The sequence below is a fragment of the Canis lupus genome, chromosome 12, assembly GCF_048164855.1.
Source record: "Canis lupus baileyi chromosome 12, mCanLup2.hap1, whole genome shotgun sequence".
Taxonomy (NCBI): Eukaryota; Metazoa; Chordata; class Mammalia; order Carnivora; family Canidae; genus Canis; species Canis lupus.
The window spans coordinates 35,032,073-35,054,240 of record NC_132849.1 but is presented as its reverse complement, the minus strand read 5'-3'; the positions used below and the strand labels follow the sequence as shown (position 1 = coordinate 35,054,240).

The window sequence follows — 22,168 nt, the reverse complement described above, 5'->3', positions numbered from 1 at the left end:
AAACCAAACACCTAGTTCTCCATAATCGGTTGCTTTTCTTGATGTTTCTCTGTTTATCTTAGCTGCCAGGAAGCTCAGACTTAAATATGAGTTTAATTATAGTAACAATCTGTTTGCTGATATAATTAATTCTGCAGATCTTATATATGGTTTCCTTTATTTTTATTATTTGCATTTCAATTTTTAAAGAATATAGGATATAAATTTCTTAAAAATAATAGGTTTTGTTTATTCAATTGAGATTTCTCTTTTGTACCAAACTACATTTGATGTTCTATATATTTCTAAAACTCTGTATGGTTGAAAGTAGGGGTTCTTATTCTGGGATATATAAATATAAATATAAACATGCTTCCAAGGAGTCTATATACTTTACATATATACAATATAATTCTTCATATATATAACACATAAATATATAATACCTTATATATAATACTATATATACACATATACATATACATCATATGTATGTGCACATTTTTGGATGAAGAGTGTCTCTAAGCTTTTGATAATTTATCCAAAGGATTTGTGACTCTTCTTGCCCACTCTTCCACTTTCAAATTAAAAATTATGGATTTTAAGTGACCTGGAAATAAATATCCAGTAATAAAAATCCACACAGCTCTACCCTCAAGTCTTTCTTCCCAGTCCATAAACACCATCATTCATTCTTGGCTTCTCCCAGGAACTGTTCTTCTGAACAAGCAAATAAATGAATATTATAGATCCAGTTCAAAGAAAGATACAACCAGCTGCTTTTAGACCCCAAAGGAAGCCTACAGTTGGATTTTTACCAGAGAGGGGTCAGGGAAGGCAGGAGAACCCTATTGAGTGAGGCCATGCAGAGAGTGGATTTGCCTCACTCCTCCTTCCCTTCTAGGCTTCCCTGGGCACAGAGGTGCCTTCTGACTGTGCCAGATTGCACACAGGGGCAGATGGGCAGCAATAGGCCAGTGGTGGCAAAGGGCTCCTAAGGCTCAAGAAGCTGAGCATCCAGTTTCAGGAATCAAATCTACCAAAGAATCAAGGAGCCACAGTAGCAGTGTTTTTTCCATCCTGGCTAGGAGGCTGTTCAAGGGCCCAGATGGCATTTTCCATACCAAGTCTCCTTGCTTCTCCAGCTCCCCCATGGGGATAGAAGGGAGCGTGGGTTCCTCTTCCACCAGAGAAGCCTGGCTCTGCTCTAATAGTAGGACTTAGGTAGGGCAGCAGGTACACACTGACTCCTGTTCACTGTAGGAGGAACTGGGCTCTTCTACCACTTTTGCTCCCTCCATTTCTCCTGCCAAGGAGGAAGGGTAATTTGTCTGGTTAGGGAACTTGAGAGCAACCCCTGAGAATTAGGGGCTCAACCCTCTCCTTTCCCCACTAGCTTAGAGACCACCTACCCTAGAGGTTACCACGGCAGATTCCTTCATGGGAGCCTTGGGGGTAGTCCAGAGCTGCTGTGGATGGCTTAAGTTGGAGGTGTGATACTGGCACAGTTATTTGGTCCCCACCTCTAAGCCACGGTCTCCAACAGCTTTATGAGGAAGAAAAGTGATATTTTGAACTCCATCTGCCTGCCTTTAATGTTTATCTCTCTCTACTGGTTCTATATGAGCAGTTAAGAGAGGGATGCTTTGTAGTAATTCTCTAAAGTTCCAATAGTAACTTTTAAAACAATTCTTTATTTATTCATGAGAGACACAAAAGCAGAGACATAGGCAGAGGGAGAAGCAGACTCTGCGAGGAGCCTGATGTGGGACTCAATCCCAAGACCCCGGAATCCCAACCTAAGCCCAAGGCAGATGCTCAACCACTGAGCCACCTAGGTGCCCCTATAGCTACTTTTGAAGGAAGGCTTTAGAAAAGCTTGAAACTTTCTGATCTCAGGTGGTTAGCAGTCCAGGGGGGTCAACCAGATGGCCTTATGGTCAGTAAGCAAGAGAACCTGGAGAAATGAGGGAATAGAGGTGAAGCAGGTAAAGCACTGGTCACCCTACTCTGCAACCATGCCATGGGACCTTGCCAACTTGGTCTTCTCATTGAGGTGCCTCTCCATTCCACTCTCCCAAGCTAGACTGATTCTGAGAGATGCTAACCAAAGGCTGGCTGTATCAATGAACACAGAATTGATGCATCAAACACATGGAATTTGATCTGGTGTGATCACATATTTTTTCATGGCTGCTCTAGCAAACTTGTTGGGTCCTTTCTCCTGACTCCCACCTTTGGGTGAAATGTCACATAGATGTATCATCTGTTTTGGTTATTATTAGATAGTAATTAAAAACTTAAAACATATCTTATTAGTAATATAAATGTGTCCAGGACATAGAACACTCACAACTAGGGCAGAAGCTCTACCATCCTCTGCACGGGTTGCTTTAGCCTGGAAACATGCATGAGATGGGGGAGGGAGGCATGCCTGCCTTCTTCTGTGTTTCCTGCAGAGCATGTCTATGATTCCCCTCCAAGTCACTGTGCTGCCTCGGATTTAGGGACGAGGAAGAGGAGAAATGGAGGAAAGTTTTGGTTTGGTGACCCATGTGTGATCTGACCCCAGTCTCCTGTGCTCTCCTCCAGCCAATGCTCCTCAAGAGATTTTCCTGTGGGTTCCCTCGAACTACAGCTTCTTGCCTTTTTCCACTGTGGTCACCCTGCCCTCTCCTGAAAGTACTCCTGGGTTGGATCATTTCTTAAATGATCCAAATTGACATTCCCACCACGAATTCTACATCTGGGAACCGTATACCTGCAGCTTGGCATTTTATCTGCGAGAGCTTCAGCTAACATTCTCTTCCAGGTGGTAGCAGAGGCTCAGTGGCCCAGGTGCAGATGCAGGGAGTGGGGCTTAGAGGAGGTTGGAGGTATGGGGGTGCACAGAAACCTTGCTCCCTTTCAGCCTGTGGCAGCCTCTCCTTCCTACTTCTGTTGCCTGGTCATCGGCTGGCCGCTTATCACTTGCTTCCCTTAGGCCTTTGCCCTGTCACATTGTCTGTTCCCTTTCCATAGAATCTTGGCTTCTTGGTGGCACCAGCCTTTCTGGCTTGTTTCCTCCCCCACCCTCCCCCCACCCCCGTTCCAACTCCACCTCCTGTCTTTCCCTTGCTATGTTGAAAGCATCTGGAGCACCTCGTAATATGAATTAAGCTGAGGTTCTCTGGACAATCTGCATCTGAGGACATTGACTTGAGCTTCAGGAAGTTCCCCTGAGCTAATCTGCAGACAGGAGAAGGGGTCTGTTTGGAGGAGTGAGCAAGGCCAGGAGAACAGATGGTACCAGGCTGATAGGAGGAGGGGGAGCTGCCCTGGAGAAATGCAATGGGCCTGCCAGGAACCCACAGGAACCAGCAAAGTGCCCGATTGCCTTAAGGTGGGACAGAATGACAGAGTGGGGGAAACTGGCCCCGATCTACTTCAAAAGCAGTAAAAGATTCAGAACCAAATGACACTGCTGTGCATATGAGCTCAATAGTCCCTCCCAGTCCTGGGACCCGTTTCCAGCAACCACCTCTGAAGTTTCTAAATTGCTCAGAAAATAGTACTCACCTGAAACACATTCCATCTTTGCTTATCAGCAGACCTGTGCTGCCAGCAAAAGTAACACTATGTTCTCCTCTAAAACTGTGCAGGGTGATGGGCCGTGGCACAGATGTTTGAGGTTTATGGCTGCTCCTGGTCAAGCCCGATTTCCTTTAAAATAACATCTTTTAGGCGCCTTCTGATACGCATTTGCTAGAGGCCTTTCTCCTTTAACACAGACTCAGGCCCCCTTCCTGTTGGTGAGGTGGTTCTAGGAAATCTTGGATTTTTGTAAAGTCCCGGCTTTTGGTTGAGGCTGAAACTAGGCCGACTGCTGTCGTGGTACAAGGAGTGGTGAAGCCCCCCTGAACCTGGTGTTGCTGTGTTTCCTCTGATGAACTCCTCACTCCTGGTAAAAAGGCAATGCCTGTGCTTTCTCCCATGGCTTGGATTCCTGGAGCCAAATCAGGTTTGCTGGGCTTAGCATTATCTCTTCTACCCCGAGTAAAAGAAAAACAAGGACAGGTGGTTGCATAAAGGCCCCGGTGAGTAAATCTAAAGCACCTGTGAAAACTCAGCATCAATATTTTCTTTAAAGGAAAAGAGTGTACACAAGAGCAGGTCATTTGACTCAGTTGCCATAGCAGGGATGCCCCAGATAGCAATGGCTGGCTTCTGCAGCCACACTGTGTCCTTAGGGTCCCCAAGCTGGGCAGTGCCCTTTGCCAACTCGTTATTACCAAGACATCTCAGTATTTCAAACAAAATTGCTATGTTTCTGTTTGCACCTCAAGGAAAACAACGATGATATCACTAACATATTTTTAAATGCTTGCTGTGCTGCTCGCACCAAACTAAATATTTTACATAGATGATTTTGTTCAATCCTTGCAACAGCCGTAAGGAATAACCCCTATTATTTTCATGCAGAGATAAGGAAACAGGCTTAGAGAGAATTAATTTGCCCACAGTCAGAGTTTGTAATTGATTCAACCTCTGGCTGTTGATTCAACCTCATGACACCACAATCCATGTCATGCCATCTTCGTGAGTTGAGTAAAACTCAACTCCTAAATTTGTTTTCTTTTTACTTCCTGGGTGTTTCAGTTATTTGTCAATAATGATTTATTCTCTCTCACAATGCTAGGGACAGTTCTGCTCTCAATGGCAGTGGGTGCTCAGTGGGGGCACCTCCATTCCACTCTATATGGTGTCTGCAGGTGGTGTCTCTGCCTCCAGGGCATGTCCGTGTGGTGTCTCTCCATCAGGACAGCCTAGGCTTCTCATGATTCGGCTAGTGGGATCCCAGGGAGCTTTCCAAGAAAACACACCTCATCCCCTAAAAGTTTATCAGACCTCTGCTCTACCATACTTGTTAAGGCCTCATTGGCCCAATCAAGTCACATGATCAAGCTAAGTTTTTTATGTAGGAGGAGACTCTACAAGGGGATGAATACCACTGGGTGTCCTTTCTTGAGGATGCCACAATGTGACATCCTACCACACCAGGAATAATAGTAATAGTAGCTCTGTGTTATTTACTGAGCACTTATCACGTGCCAGTCAATGTGATATCTTTCATCATCGTGGTAGCACAACCTTATCAACCTGGTACATTTATTGTCAGGTGACAGGAAAGGAAACTGAGGCTCAGAGACTCTAAGTGACCTGACCAATGACAAGAGTGAATTTAAACACTGGCCATTCTATTTATAAGGTCCTAACACAAGAGAGAGGAGGGTGGTGTATAGAAAATGAAAAAAGAAAAAAAGGGAAGGGAGTATATTGAATATAACAATAGGCCTTGGAATTTGGAAAGAAAAAATAAAAGTGCTGGGTGCTCTCGTGTGTATGGGGCTTCTTGTCCCCAGGCAGCCATTCTACCATTGGCAATCATTCTTTCTAATTCTGGCATTTGGGATGGAGAAGTCAGCTTGAGTGGGTATAATTAGGCTAACCAAAATGTGAAAGAATATAATGCAACTTTTCTTTTCATCAGCCTCTTGTTTTAGTCCTTGGCAAAAAGAGTCCGTCTTTCCTCTGGCTGTGTTTTCCAAAAGTTCTCCCCCGAACAATTTGGGAAGCAGAGGGCTGGAGAAAGAATGGGGAGTGGAGGGAGCTATACCCTGTAATAATGCAGATTTCAAAACATAGCTTAGATTTTTGGAAAATCCCTTCATGAGCATGAAAAGTGCAACGACTCATGTTCGGTTGCTTCTGCCAGCTGAAAACCACCATGACACTTGAGTGTGGTTGCAAATGTTCTCTCCTTCCCCACCAGCGTCCAGGGCTGTGTTCCAGGCGATGAACACAGTGTTTGGCCTGTCTCAGGGCTGAGGGTGTATGAAGCATGGGTATTGTTGGGTGAGCCTGGTTGGAAGGGCCATACTTAAAAGCAAGAGAATCATGTGGAAAGATTAATGGAAACTTATATTAAAATATGATACCTCCAAAAATAATTTCTTGCAAGCAGCAAGAATTAATACATTATGAAACAAACAGAACTTTCACTATTAACCTCAGGGAAGAAAAAAAGAGAGAGAGTGGCTGGCTCAGTGGAAAATACCGCCTGTGATTTTTTTTTTTTTTTTTTTTTTGGCCTTTTCCATGCTAGATGGCACTAATTGATTGAAGGGCTTGGTTGTTTGGAGGGAGGTGGGGTGCCCTAAAGGGAAAGAATAAAATTAGACCGTGTGATTTTTGATCTATTGTTGGGGGGCGTGTCTTTATTTCATTTTCAACCCTAAGTCTCATTACTTAGCTATTGTTTTGATCTTAGAGGTAATTTTTAATTTTAGGTCGATTGCTTGGTTTTTCTGCCTGTTGGCACTTGGAGGAAAAGCTGACTAATGGTCTGCCAAATCCCTGGGATGGGTGTTGACAGATCTGAGTGACATTTGCATGGCATTTCCTTATGTCCTCTCCCCCCACCCTGCGCCCTAGTGGCAGTAGTTTACTGGTACAAAAATCCTAGAAAATAGCATCTCTTAACCAATTTCTTTCAAAGGGAAGCCCATAGAGAAAGGACTCATTTTATCTGAGCAAATAACAAATTCCTACAGAAGCTTGTAATCGCTATCAACTCTCCCCCTCCAGTCCCCAAAAATAGACCTTGTGGTGTGACATGAGGACAGCAAATGATTCATACGTGAGTTTGTAATTCATTTTAGAAATAAAGCTAAGCCCATAAAGTACAGTCCAGGAAAAATAGGAAGACTGAATAGCTTTAAGGACACATCAGATACTTGGGCCAAAATTAAAATATTTGGTATAACTTAAAATAGATCTATATTTATTTTTTGAAACATAATGTGCAATTAAAGTTTCCTCTGTCTATTGAATAATTGCTTAAAAATAGTTTTGTGGTATTGATGGAGCGACTTCTAATTTATGTCAGGGCTGGATGCTCTGATCTCATCAGTGGTTCTGTGAAGAAAGTTTTTCACATAATACTGTTGACAGATGTCAAAACAGAGGCTGGGAGGTTTTGTCATTTTCCTTAGGTTACATGGGTCGTAAGTGATAGAGCTAGGACTTGAACTTGGGTATTATGGCTGTAAAGCTTATTCTCTTCCCATTAAATTGCTCTGAGTTTTGCTCTACAAGGCTTTGTAGCAACAGTAAGCATGGACCCGCTCACCTGCTATCTGGATGGTGGAAAGAGTTTTGGGGCCCAGAATTAAGAGCTAGATTAGATGGATGCCTGGATGGCTCAGTAGTTTACCGTCTGCCTTCAGTTCAAGGCATGATTCCTGGGTCCTGGGATTGATTCCCACATCCCACATCCGGCTCCTCGCAGGGAGCCTGCTTCTCTCTCTGCCTATGTCTCTGCCTCTCTCTGTGTGTCTCTCATGAATAAAAAAATAAACAAACAAACAAAATCTTTTTAAAAATAAATAAAATCTTTTTTAAAAAAGAGCTAGATTGGAGTCTCACCAGATAGGACTTAGCTGAGGGACTTGAAGCACATCACTAAACCTCTCCCAAACCTCAGTTTGATCATCTGTAAATTGAGGGGAGATCTTCATCTACAGGGCTGTTGTGAGAACAAGGATCATGAATGTAAAAATTCTTGGTAGATGGTAAAGTGTTGTATAAAAGCACACCATTGTTATTTATTTATTAAGCACAGACTATATCTGGTAAGGCCAGAGCTATGAGAAATTCAGAAGACTTTTTTTATGGTCCATCCTGACATCTGCTCCTTACTTACTTCTTTCCCATCTGTTCTAGAAGCTCCATGCCCTAGTCACATTGAACTTTAGTTTTTCATACATAACTTCCTCTCTCTGTGCTTTTATATATTTTAATCTTCCTGCCTACAATGCCCTTCCTCTAGGAGCTCTTACACATCCTGCAGAGGCCCTTTCTAACTCTTCTGGGTAGAGTTCATTTTTACTCTTCTGGGTTCCCATAAACTGTGTTCACATCTCTATTAGAATACTTCCTGCAGCATATTGTAAGTCATCTGGTGGTATATCTGCTTCTGTCCCTTCCTAAGCCATAAGCTCCTCAAGGGCAGGTGCTGCCATGTGGATTAGGTGTGCTTGGCACATAGGACACACCCAAAGGCTTGCTTGCTGAATGAATGGTTAGAGATGTAAGAATTACTGCCCTCACCCGCACAAACATCGCAGTCTCACTGAGGGACAAATACACAAGAAAATTGAGTGAAGCATGCTGGACAATGGATTATATGATACAGTATGTACAACCCTTAGCAGTGCTTAAATTCTGATGAACAGGAGATTATTTAAACCTAAGGTAACTAGGGAAAGTTTCAACAGCGTGTGGAATTAGTTAATGATATGAAATGAGTGGAGAAACATTAAATCCACCAGAATTTCTGTAGGGAGGAATTGGTTTGGAAGCCAAGCTGTCATAGACACTAAGTACTGCTGGGTATCTAAGGGATCTGCTTGGGGGCAGGACTGTCCTGCAAGAGAAAGGGGGTTTACCTGAAGTCCCAGGGAGATTAGGGATGACAAAGGGGAGGGGAGGATGGAGGTGAAATGAGGACTACAGCTGAAGACCACATGCCAACAAATCTCCATAAGATTGCCTAAATCCTAAAGAGCTCAAACAGAATAGATGATTCTTTTATCATGGAAACGATGGATAGATTTGAACCAGAGACTTTCCATCTGAATATTGGGACAGGGAGGCAAAGAGAAAAGCAAAGCATAGGCACTTCTAGAAGCATGACAAGGACTTCTGAGGGTCCAAGGAAATAGATTTGGGATTTGGGCCAGGTTCAACCAAATCTCTAAGAAATAGAGCCAGGGAGGTGCAGAGGGAGGGGAAAGTTGACATCCAGATGATCATATAAAATGAATTGTTCCTCCAAAGCAAAGAATGGGCCATAAAGTGTTGCAAGGAATCATGCATGTTAAAGCAAAATGATACTTCAATCTTCTTTATAGACATTGCTGTAGCCACTGGTCCTTAGACCCGTAGTGCATAAGTGTCAGTCCTCCAACCATGCTGATGATAGAGGAAGAATTTTCATCTGTCTGGCTAAGTGAGGAAAAATGGCAATGGGAGTCAGTCACTTGTAACATAAATTCATTTAATTTCAAGATGTCCTTACATGGCAAAATTAAAATGTGTCAACTTTATGCCCATCTCCTACATTTCTTTTTTATTTTTTAAAGATTTTACCTATTTCTGTGAGAGAGAATGAGCATGAGTCAGGAGAAGGACAGACAGAGAAGCAGACTCCCCACTTAGAAGGGAGCCTGATGCAGGACTCAATACCAGGACCCTGAGATCATGACCTGAGCCAAAGGCAGATGCTTAACCAGTTGAGCCACCCAGGTGCCCCATCTCTTACATTTCTGGGAAAATTAACTGGTGTAGAAAATCCAAAAGTGTAGGTACCACTTCTCTTAATGTGACTGACTCTTAGTGTAATTTTAATTAACTAGTGTGTCCTGAATAAAATGGTAGGAAGGAGACTGATTTTCATCTCCAAAATCCACTACTCCTGATCTTGATTGATGCTGTTTAAGATGATGCTTTTTTTTGAGTCACAACATCCAGAAACTCTTCAAAGTAAAACGTGTGAGCAGAGGAATGGCCATGAGGTGAAGGCTGTCTGCATATTAACAGGGTTTAATTCTCCAAAAGTAAATCCTGCACCTAGTAAAAACAATACCTGGCATTGTATTATTCCAAGGCAGTGTTTATGTAATGATTACATATTTTTACTTACATAATTATGAAATGCACCGTTATTATGCTGCACAGTAATTGACCACAAATGGCACACATTTCATGTATATGGTTATAATTCCTGTAACTTTCATAACAGGTCCACCTTCACAGGCATACAGGTTGTGCAGTCCCACAGGACCCCATTCTTAGGAGGGCCTGCACTTGATTTAATGATCTGAGGGCGCTGTCTCAAAATTGCTAATAATTTCTGAACAAGAGGCCCCACATTTTCCCTTTACACTGACTGCAAATTATGGAGCCCTCTGGCACTGGCCTCTGCCTTATTCTCGAGGCTAAGCTCAGATGGCTTTAAGTCTTATTAAGGCTATATGTACTAGAGGGATGGGCACAACAATCTGGGTTATCTGATCTTTTGCAGAAAGATTGTCATTGCAGAAAGATATTATGCCCTAAATATCTCCCCATGGTCTAAAATCCCATATGATAGAGACTATTGAGGTTAATACAGACCAATTCCCCTAGAAGGGTTCAGGGGTAGGATGGGGAACCCCTCTTCTATGCCTGCTCTGGTGTTACCCTTGTGCGGGAGGTGGGCTCTGCTGGGAGAAAAACAGAGAGGGTAATTCACAGTAGTCTAGTGGCCAACAAAGGGCATTTGGCAGATCAAAAATAATTGGTGGGCGTCAATTGTTGCTGTGAGATATGTACTGTAACCCATCTGGCTCCCTCCAACTCTTCTATAACACCTTTAGTAGAGGGGTCATTGCTCCTTATAGTTTTGTGTTAGTGGCTTTCTTTGGAGAACTCAGAAAAAGGTAAGTTCTGAATCCAAGTTGATTCAACATAAAAATAAGGATTGTTCATGTGGGCTCAGGTACCAGAAGACAGAGACAGTGGGCAACTAGCTTCTGGGTGGGTGGCCTTAGTGAGAATTTTAGTTCTGCCATAACCTTCCCCATGAGGTCAGGAGAATAAGTGTCCTGAATAAGGTGTCCTGAATAAGTGTCCTGAATAAGTGTCCTGAATAAGGAGAATAAGGTCCTGAATTTGTGGGGAGGGGAACAGAGGGCATTCTTTGCACTTACGAGCAGAGTGAAGCCCAGGTGAATCTGTCAGCTTTGGGGATTGTCTTTGCCCAGGCTCTTTATAAGATTTTTGTGTTTAAAGGTAAAATGTTTTGTTTAATTCATATGGTAGATGTCAGACATCATCGGAAATAGTACTTTTGTCATTCATTATGTTATCACTTTAATTATTTTTTCAAAATTCCTTCTTTTTTTTTTTTCTCTCTCTCTCTGTCTTTATTCCTCTACACTACCCAAAAGTACACTCACAGCTTGACCATTGCTATGAAGTTAACTTAAGACAGAAGGTACATTGCCAGCCACAGGCCAGAACACTGGGCAGGCATGAAGGAAAGAAATATTTTGGCAGCAATAGAGCTTGAGAAGCCAATATTTTTTACCATAACTTACAGTAAATATTTACAAATTCAGGCTCATGTGGGTGTTCAGGGTTTTAGTGAAAAGCGATCTCATGCACTGATATTTACTTTGAATGTGTTCTCCTCTTTTCAGTAACCATGACTAATTCCCCTTTTCACAGACAGTAGAGAGTAAGTTGGCTCTCATTCTAGCAAAACACACACATGCATCCCAAACAATTTATTATGCATATTCTGGTAGCCGGTACATAGAATGCAGGCGTAAGAAAACAAAGGCAACCCCTAAGATCCTAGTACCAATCAGTAAAGGAACTGAGGAAGCACTGTTGCTACAGGGCCTGAATCACTGTTCCACTGATTTTTACTTGGATTTTGCTAGGAAAGAAAAGAATCTGTAAATTCTGAGTGTGATGCAGCCAAAGAACTAAGTCCAGTAAAGATCCTTACTGCATATTATTGTTGAAGCTGTGAGAGAGGTGAGGGTAATATGACAAGATCCTTGCCTTCAAGAAAATTATGTTTGTAAAGAAAACACACCAACAATGCAAAGTTACGTGACTGTAAAAGACATGAATGACACCTGAAGATAACCACACAAGACAGGGGTGATTACTTTATAAGTGGTATTCATGGAGTTGTTTCTGAGGGGAAGAGATTATTTGGGATTGGCAAGAAAGGAAAGCCTCTCAGGAGGAGGTAGATTTGAGGTGAGTATTGAAAAGGGACATTCCAGCATGAGGCCTGAGTAGAACAACAGAGGTGGCCAAAGATCCGGGCCTAGGAAAGAAGGACAAATAAGCCAATCTGGCTGAGAGACTTTCAGCTGGTGAATAATCTGAGAGAGCACTGGAAATAGCCTGTGTGTTGGGCTATTGAGGGCCTTGACCTTTGGGGTAGGAGACTCACGATGCACCACGAAAACCTTGCTCTGAAATGGTAACCATCTCTGGAATCCACATTTCCCTCAGGTCTTCAGGGCCTTCTTTCCCTTTTTGCTTTTCCCTTGAAGCCAAGAGTCCATTCCCATGGGCTAGGCCTATCCCTCCTGACCCCACTGGTCCGAGTCTGATGCAAGTCTAGGCATGGCAGGTGAGTGTGCTAGGCCATGTGAGAGCTCCTTAAAACTCATTGCTATTGCAACCAGGGAGGTCACTTTAGAAAATGGAGCGAATATTGTTGAAGCCCCAGAGGAAACGTCCTCTGTGTGCACAGTAGACACGGAGAGGGCTTCTCCTCCTCATGACCCCTAGAACCCACTCACCTGGGCCCTGATCCAAGAGCCTGAGAAGTAGGTGTACAATTGGGAATTTACTCAAAGGACAGGTAATGCATAAAGTTCCAGCACAGTCCCTGAAAAAGGCTTATGAATGCAGACCTGATAATGCATTGTTATAAGACAAGGAAAAGCATAGACTTTGTGGCGATGTCTTCAGACCTAAGTGATTCTGGCGAGTAATTATGAAGCAGGAGAATGACTGTATAAACTGCAGACTAAACATTTAAGCCCTGTGTGTGGGGCCAACTGACAAGCGGAGGTAATTAATAGGCAGTTACAATGTGGAAGATTCCAGAAAATAGTTTTGTCATTTGAAATTCATGGTCTCTGACAGAGGAATATTAGTAAGAAGAATGTTGTTGGATCAAGTAATCTTGAGAGGAGGGGCATTCTCTGATCACTTTTGGAAAGAATCCCTGGTGGTGTTTGGTTTCGTCTGTCCCTTGGTGAAAGACTGTTCTCCTGGAGCATTCCGGTTGGTGAGCGCGCGGCTCAAGGAGATGTCACAAGCAACAGGTACAGCTGTACAAGCAAGCCGCTGGGAGGATTAGACACTTGTTAGTTTTTATGAAGTTAGGTGTCTGGTCTCTGTTTCTTTGCCTTCCAGAGGCGCTTCCTGGCAGAGAGTTACAATGATGCCTCACAGCAAAGCGCAGGCCGGCAGCATCTGCTCTGGAGCTCTGCAGACTACAGCTGGCCCTGAGCGCGGCTGGCTTATTCTCTGGCTCAGGAGCTGCTGTGGTGATGGTGGGTGGGCCTCAGCCAAACGGGACCCTCCAACCTCTATTCCCCTCTTCTGCTTCAGATGCGCTGATTGTTAGGCGTGACAGGGATTCCTGCCTGCATTTGTGTCACAGGGGAAGGGAAGGGAGCTTTTTGGAGAGCGGGGAACTCAGTCTCCAGAACTGAGTTTTGCAAAACCATGAAGCTGACTACTTCTTTTTCTCCTGTATCCTTTTGGGACCCTTTCCTGCTGACCAGCCTAACCTCACTGCTCACGGATACTTTGTCCTAGTCTCTAGATATCCAATTTAATCTTCTTTTGCAATACCATCAAAGTTTTCTTTTACTGTTATGTACCCCACCTTCCAGAAGGACCCCCAGCCCCATCTCTTCAGGGCTAATCCTAGAAGAAGCAAACGGATTGATTAATTCACACTAATGACTGATGCCTTGGAGGGTTGAAAAATTAAGGTGATTATTCACCATAGATCTTTTAAAGCCAGGTGGTTAAGAATATTTCGTAACTATCCTTTCACATGTATTATCCTGTTTATCCATGTAAAGCAGATATTTACTATCTCACTTTTACAGAAGGGGAAACTGAGGCTCAAAATAGTCAAGTAACCTAATTAAATATAGAGTCTAGGCAAAGCTTGAACTGAGATTTCTGGCTCTAAGAGAACTGTTCATTCCCTCACACTTCCCTGGCTGAACAACAGATGAAAATATATTTTGATAGTTAATTCTTTTGAACTCTTAGGATGACTAATAGGTTAATCTCTAAAAACCAGCAATCTAAGGGGGCACAATGAGTTGAATCATGTCTCCATCAGATTCATATGTTAAAGCCCCTAACTTCCAATCTGTTAGTACTTAGATATGGGAGCTTTGGGAGGTGGCCAGTTTTAGATGAGGTCATGAAGGTGGGGTGCTTAGGACAGGATTAGTGCCCTTTTAGGAAGAGCCATCAGGAAGCTTACTCTTTTTTTCTCTCTCAGTCTCATGATAGTCTCATGAGAACCCAGTGCTGCTGGCACCCTGATCTCAGACTTCTAGCCCCCAGAACTATGATAAAATAAATTCCTGTTGTTCAAGTCACACATTCAATGGTATCTTGTTAAGGCAGCCCAAACTGACACTGGGATTGTCATGCCAACACGTAGCCATGTGCCCATATCTGCTGTTTGTTTAGCAAATGTCTACGTGATGAACCCAAGAAACCAGAGAAGAATGAGGAGGAAAACAAAAAAGCAAGAAACTAAAAAAGCCTGAGAAATTGGTTTCTTTTTTACTAGGTTTTCCTAAAATTGTGTTTTGCTACAAAGCCCTGAGTACAGACCACTTACTATAAAATAATCCATAATTTCTCTCAGCCCAGTGATATCAGCTTGGACGTTTCCTTTAGAAAAGCTTTCCCTGATTGGGCTTAATATTCCCAATTGTATTAGTTATAAAAAATAATTGCAAAGACCAAGCCCAGTCATTTAAAGTAATTATCCAAAAAAAAAAAAAAAATAATAAATAAATAAATAAATAAATAAAGTAATTATCCCTCTCTCTCTGTCCCATTGCTCATGCTCTCTCTCTCTCTCAAATTAAATAAATAAATAAATAAATAATAGATAAATAAATAAATAAATAAATAAATAAATAAATAAATAAAGTCATTCTCTTCTTGACCTAGTTGATTCCATTTGGCCCTCTAGATGAAAGAAGTGCCCTCAAATGAGCTTTATTCTTTGGAAGTTACTTTCAATGATGCCAAAGCCACACATCTGGTGAATGGCAGATGGGAAAGTTTCCCTTGGTATGAGTCAAATGGGGATGATTCACATCACCCAAGGGTGATGTCATCACAGTTCAAGATCAGCTGAAACTTGCTTGGGCAAAGGGATATTCATTGTCTCTCTTAACCAAACCAGGAGAGGACAGGTTTGTGGCTTGACTTTGGAGGTGACTGGGTGAAGACTCCATCATAGGAAGCCTCTGTCCTTCGAACCCTGGCTCCTGCTATTTGCTACTCAGTGATTCCATTCTTTCTGACAAATGTCCTCCTGGCAGCTGGAAATAAGACCAGCAGAAGCAGTTCACTGCTTGGATCCAGAGCTCACCTCCAAACTCAGCTGGCATTGATGGTAGCTATTTTAAAACATATGACTAGAATAGAGGAAGGGATCATTTCCCAAAGTTAAGAAATGCTGTTTACAAAAAAAAGTACAGGAAGGGGGCTGTGTAGATTCCAAATAGATGATCCTATAAATGGTGATAAAGCTGATTATGCATTACATGTGTCCCTCCTTCCGTCTCTTTCTCTCTCCCTTCCTTCCTTCCTTCCTTCCTTCCTTCCTTCCTTCCTTCCTTCCTTCTTTCCTTCCTTCCTTCCACCCTCCACCTTCCTTCCTTCCTCCCTTCCTTTCTTCCTCTCTTCCTCCCTTACTAGCTCTTCCTTCCTTTTGTCATTGACCATTAACGATTGAACTGAATCTCCTGTCCAGCCCCAGTCCTCTCCCTGGAGGTCTGGTTGGGACTGAAAATTCCAATCCTCTAATTACTCAGTTGTTTCTCCTGACTACCAGACTCCATCCTTAGGTGTGGTCCCAATGTCATTTCATTAACATAACAAAAGACATATTTATTGCTCTCACTACTTAAGAAATTCCAAGGGGTTTAGGAGCTGGGAGCCAGGAACTACGGACAAAGATCAAATATATAAGAAATACATATTTCATTTTATTATTTGAGAATAATTGACATACAGTGTTACATTAGTTTCAGGTGTACAACATAGTGATTCAGCAAGTTTATACATTGTACTGTGCTCATCATCTGTCACCATATAGCATTACTACAGTATCATTGACTATATTCCCTATGCTGTATCTCTTATTCCTGTGACTTATTCATTCAATAACTGGAAGCCTATATCTCCCTCCCCTTCACCCATTTTGCTCAAAACCTACCCCCTCCCATCTGGCAATTATCAGTTTGTTCTCTGTATTTGTATGTCTGATTGTGCTTTCTGTTTGTTTATTCATTTGTTGTTGTTGTTTTAGATTCCACTTGTGAGTGAAATCATATGGTATTTGTCTTTCTCTAACTTATTTTACCTAGCAAGATAGCCTCTAGGTCTATTCATCTTGTCTCAATGCATGATCTCATTCCTTTTGATGGCTGCATAATATTCCATTGTATGTATGTGCCATATCTTCCTTATCCATTTGTTTATCAATGGAAACTTAGTTTGCTTCCATATCCTGTCTACTGTAAATAATGCTGTTATGAACATAGGAGTGCCTATATCTTTTTGAATTCGGATTTTTGTTGTCTTTGAGTAAATATCCAATAATGGAATAACTGGATCATATGGTATTTCTATTTTTAATTTCCCAAGAAACTTCCATACTATTTTCTACAGTGGCTATACCAATTTATATTCCCAATGGTGCACAAGAGTTCCTTTCTCTCCACATCCTCACCAACACTTGTAATGTCTTGTCTTTTTGAGTTTAGCCATTCTAATAGGCATAATGTGATGTTTCATTGTGGTTTGATATGCATTTCTCTGATTATTATTGGCTGAGCATCTTTTCATATGTCTGTTGGCCAACTGTAGGTAGGTCTTTGAAAAAATGTCTACTTGAATCCTCTGCCAATTTTTAAATAGGATTCTTTCTTTATTTTTTTGGTGTTCAATTATAGAAGTTCTTTATATATTTTGGGTATTAATTAATCCCTTATCAGATATATCATTTGCAAACATCTCCCATTCAGTAAGTTGTCTTTTCATTTTGTTGATGCATTCCATGTGTTTTTAAATTGTAGGTTTCAAGGAAAAATTTGATTTGTAGTATCTAAAATTCCCAGTTTTATGTTACTGAAGAAAAATGGATGAAAAAAATTTATTTTAAATACATAATAAATCCACACTTAAGAGATATCAACTCATTTTTGTAATTATTGCAGCATAGTTAGGATACAATGTTATATTGGTTTCAAGTGTGTGCAACATAGTGATTAGATAACTATATACATTAGTCAGTGCTCACATGATAAGTATACTCACCATCTGTCACCATACAATGTTATTACAATATCATTGACTATATTCCCTGTGCTGTACTTTTCATCTCTGTGACTTATTTATTTTGTAACTGGAAATTTGCACCTCTTTAATCTCTTTCACCTATATTACCCAACGCACCCCTCCCAATCTCTTCTTGGGCAACCACCAGTTTGTTCTCTGTATTTAAGAGTCTGGTTTTTTGTTTGTTTGTTTGTTTGGATTCCATATATAAGTGAAATCATATGGTACCAGCTCATTTTGACTCACACATTTCAAAGACAATGTCAGTTTTCAGATGGCAAATAACTCTAGAAAGTTTTTAAAAATAATAGTAATGAAGAGGAATTAAAAAAATTAATTATATACTCACCTATTATTTTCCCCAAGTATATACAATATAACTGTAAAATAATGAGACAAAAAAAAGTGACAGGCATACTAAAACCTTACACTAACAAGTTTAGAATGTAGTCATTCTGTTGGTATAATAATAACAGTTAATATTTATTGATTGTTTTTTAAGTGTGGGCAACTTTTATAAAACTTTTATTGGCATTATCTGAATTAATACTCAGAGCAAGTAGTTGGCAAAGTAAGCCCTATGTGGGCCAAAGCCAGACTACCGTCTGTGTTTGTATAGTCTTATTGAGACCCTGTAATGTCCATTCACTTATGCATTGTCTACAACTACTTTCACACTAGAAAACAAATAATTTCAACAGAGACTGTATGAACTGCCTAAGGAATTATAATCTGTTCCTTTATAGAACAAGTCAGCTGATCCTTGGAAAACAACCCTGTGAAGTAAATACTATTATCCCCATTTTTTTTTTTTTTTTTTTTTTTTTTTTTTTTTTTTTTTTTTTTAATTTATGATAGTCACAGAGAGAGAAAGAGAGAAAGGCAGAGACACAGGCAGAGGGAGAAGCAGGCTCCATGCACCGGGAGCCCGACGTGGGATTCGATCCCGGGTCTCCAGGATCGCGCCCTGGGCCAAAGGCAGGCGCCAAACCGCTGCGCCACCCAGGGATCCCCCCATTTTTTTTTTTTAAATTTATGATAGTCACAGAGAGAGAGAGAGAGAGGCAGAGACATAGGCAGAGGGAGAAGCAGGCTCCATGCACTGGGAGCCCAACGTGGGATTTGATCCCGGGTCTCCAGGATCGTGCCCTGGGCCAAAGGCAGGCGCCAAACTGCTGCGCCATGCAGGGATTCCCCTATTATCCCCATTTGACTCCAAGGTCACATACTGGTATTTTCAGGGTGGTGAGTCAAACCCAAATCTGTCTGAATATTACGTTATAATCTTTTTAGATATTTCTACAGCAGAGAACACAGGCCCTAGAGCCAGACTATTTGGATTCAAATGAGACTCCACCACTTAGAAGCTGCAAATTGGTCATTTTGTTTAACTGCCCTGTGTTTTAGATTTCTCCACAACTCTTCAGGTTGTTAATAGATGTTGCCGGTCATCATTGACATCAGCACAGCCCTTGGACCCCAGCATGCGTGTTCCAGGCCCTGTACTTCAGGGCCTCCCATGCTTTGGAGTGACTTTCTCAACATTTTCAAAGTTTTCCTCAGGTATCTGGGAAAAACTGGGATGGCTATATTATCTGGTCAGGATCCTAGGATCAATATCCTTATGGATTCTTGTTCCCATTTCTCCCTCTTGGGGGGTTCTTTGATCTTTACTCCCTATACACCATGTGGAATCAACCAGATGCCCCAAAGAGCTCCAGGACTCTTATCTATGGGATCATTCTGGGAGGGTGGCCTGACAAGCAATTGCTACCAGCATAGCCCAGTCTGTCTTTGTTGAGACTTCACGAGATTGAACCACCATACAAGGGCAGACACACTGATTTTGATAACTTTCAAGTAGGAGACACCAGTTCAGGGCTCCAGAGTACCCATGGCATACTGCCAACTCTTGGGCTGCCACATGTTGCGTGTATGTGTCAGCTCTCACTCCCCATGTTCCAATATATAGCAGCCTCTGGTCTGTAGCACCCCAGGATAGTAAACATGGCAGCATACATCCTTAATTTTGCTCACCTCTCATCATAGGCACCAGAATGGTCAAATCTCCTCCCTGAGTGGTCCTCCAGAGGTGGCTATGTCATTCTCTTCTGACAGCTTTTAAGCCATTGCTCTGTAATGGCAGCAGACTCTTCTGATGGATGCCCTCTCTAGGTGCCAATCAATGTGTTGACAATGAAATCTTGTTTTAGCCGTTTTGGTGAGAGACAGATATTCCTTGCACAAATGGGACTACTCTTCTTTGTCTACTCACAACTCCTTCTCCCCCCCTCCCCTCCCACTGGTGGTGGAAAGCAGAGGTGGTGTCAGCATTAAAAGAAATCACATTCTAGGAATTCAGTGATTACCCAAAGGAGTTCAGGAGAAGATAAGGTTAGAAAAATGTGCTGTTCTATGTCTATTGTATACAGTTTTAAATAGTGAATTTCACATGATGAGAAAGTAAATTAACATTTGATATTTCCCTTCATACTCCGGGTGAGACTGCCAGAGTACAGTCATTATTCTCAAAGCCAGTTGAGAGTCACTGGGAACTGAGATTCATGTGTGGCAAGATAGATGGGGCATCATGAGTGATGATAGATCAGCATTAAATAAAGGGTCCTAGGGAAATGCAAAGGCAAGAAGATCTATGTTGTTTCAATACAAACATATTCTGAAGAACCATGGTGTGAGTGATAACGATGCTGTTACCCTTTCCTCCCAGTGGGAAAAGTGAAATTAGCACATCTAATGCTAAAGAACAGAAATAGATGGTTCTGGCATCTGCACAGGAAACACTGGTACTTAGGCACTATAAATAATCCTCACACACGCTGACTGGACAAGAAACAAATATGAATAATAATCTGTTATTCTAAATCTCCATTGATAAACCTTATGTGTCACATAGGTCCACCATTTTGTATACATTTTAAAAATCAAATTGTTTGTATACACAGGAGCCCCACAAAAATATATTTATCCAGGGACCCATAGTCTAGGGACAGTCCTGCCTACGATCACCTTATTTTCTTTCCAATTAAGTCACTCTTGATTCCATTTGTAGTTTCTCTTACATCTTTTCAGGTTTGTGCTTTCCTGTATATATTCTGCTCATTTAAGCTGCTCTTTCTTGTCTCCCTTGGAAAAATCAACTTAGGCTTTGTAGTATTGTGTACTCCTTGCTTTCTTTTCAAGCAATTTGCCACCCTGTCCCTCTGTCTCTTTGATCATCTGCCTTCGCCTGTCAGCCGTTCTCTGTCTCTCTTTGTCACACACACTCGCACGCACGCTCTACCCGTACACACCACATCATGCAGGCATGCACACAACTAATGAACATAATGCTTTGATGTGTAGGCAGTGCCATGAACTTACAGTGGTTAGTACTCTGCATTGTGATGTGCAGGCAGCATATTTTTATGGGATTTGTTCTTGCTTTAGGAACTGTGAAACTCATGAAATAAAGGGCTTCTATTTGATACAGGAGAGTCCAGGGTTACTTACCCTCATCCTCAGCTCTAGCGTTGGGACAATGAGGTCATCCATAGCATGCTAAGAATGCCAAGATGTCAGGATGGCACAAATGGGAATTCTTTTAGATGCCCTGTTGTGTGCTTCAGTCTGTGGTTAGAAGTTGGCTCTGTAAATCTTTACTGGCCTGTGGATCAAGTGTCCTGTGACTTGTGACAGCTGCAGTGTTGGGGGAGATAAGGGATGCTATGTGTAATTCATGGCTGTGTCTACATTTTCACTATAGAAAGCTAGTGAACTAAAATCACATTTCGTGGCATTTAAAGATATTTGGATAGTCCAAGATCCAAATTTTGCTTCTTACCAGGAGACAATACAATCAATTTTACACATTGTTTCTCTTTGTTATTATGGATAATTTATATGTCTTTATTCCTAGCACTCTCTGGCTGTCCTAGAAACAGCCAATGCCACCAATTAGGACATAAAATCAGTTGCTGCTGACTCCCTGTCCTATTATGTGTTCATGCATCAGCAGGGAAGGGCACTTGAAATGCATTTGCTTCAGCACATTTAGATAATGTATGGTAAAGGTGACAGCTTTTTTTTTTTCTTTTTTGCCAACTTGCACATTAGTGTCTCTTAAGTGGCAGATTAAAATTTTCATAAAGCACTAACGCTGATTAAAAATGTTTGTTTAGGCTTGTTCCGGACTGTAAGTGCCCACAGGCTCCAAATCACATTCTTGTCCTTCTTTAAACCAACAACATTTTAAAACCTTGCTATAATGGTTCTGTCTTATTGTAGCAAACAATAATACGTTTTTATAGGGCTATATCCCTTTATACGATAGATAACAAAAATGTGTAAATATGAAAAAACAATCCATTTTTCCACTTGCGGAAACATTTGCAAGTATATATATTCTTTTAAAAGTCTTAGTTCTGCTAATCTATAGCTCATTTTAATACAATAGAGACATGCATCATACCTTGTTTTCTTTTTCTCAGAAACTCTTTTTTTTTTTTTTTTTTTTTTTTTTCTCAGAAACTCTTTTTCAGAATTTATGGCATGGCTCTCATCTAGTTAAGGTTCCTGATAAGTCTTAACTTTCTGTGGAATAATAATAAAAAAATTCTTTGTCAAGCATTGATTTTAGTTGTCTACTTCTTATCCATTTATTCATTCTTTCATCTTTTCCTTCATTGAACAATAGCTCCTGCACCTGGCCAGGGGTCAAGTGTGAGGATGGTATCATCTCTTCACAAAGATGGACTCAGCTAGAATATTGTGGAAGTCCTGCAGAAAGAGGCCTGTCCAAAGTGCGATGGGTCAAGAAGGAGAGAGTGGCTGACCAGCAGGGTTTCTCACTCAGGCATCACAGAAAAGGTGCCAGTGGGTTTGGAATAGAGGAGGAGCTCCTGCCAAGGCACAGAGGCTGAGAGTTTTGGTATTTGGGGAGGTCTGTGGTAGTTGA

At 41.5% G+C, this 22,168-nt stretch overlaps 1 long non-coding RNA gene across 3 annotated transcripts; it reads right to left on the bottom strand.

Moving 5' to 3' along the window:
- Positions 1-404: 404 nt before the first annotated feature.
- LOC140601504 (uncharacterized) lies at positions 405-21,712 on the bottom strand. 3 transcript variants are annotated; one of them, XR_012004516.1, is made up of 7 exons: positions 21,683-21,712; positions 20,725-20,910; positions 19,252-19,385; positions 17,564-17,594; positions 3,538-4,005; positions 1,392-1,936; positions 405-1,285 (listed from the first exon to the last, which is right to left on the bottom strand). It is a non-coding gene; the product is annotated as an uncharacterized lncRNA (long non-coding RNA). The 3 variants fall into 3 exon arrangements; XR_012004515.1 differs by lacking the exons at positions 405-1,285; positions 1,392-1,936; positions 3,538-4,005 and adding an exon at positions 15,875-17,004; XR_012004514.1 differs by lacking the exons at positions 405-1,285; positions 1,392-1,936; positions 3,538-4,005; positions 19,252-19,385 and adding an exon at positions 15,875-17,004.
- Positions 21,713-22,168: the final 456 nt, after the last annotated feature.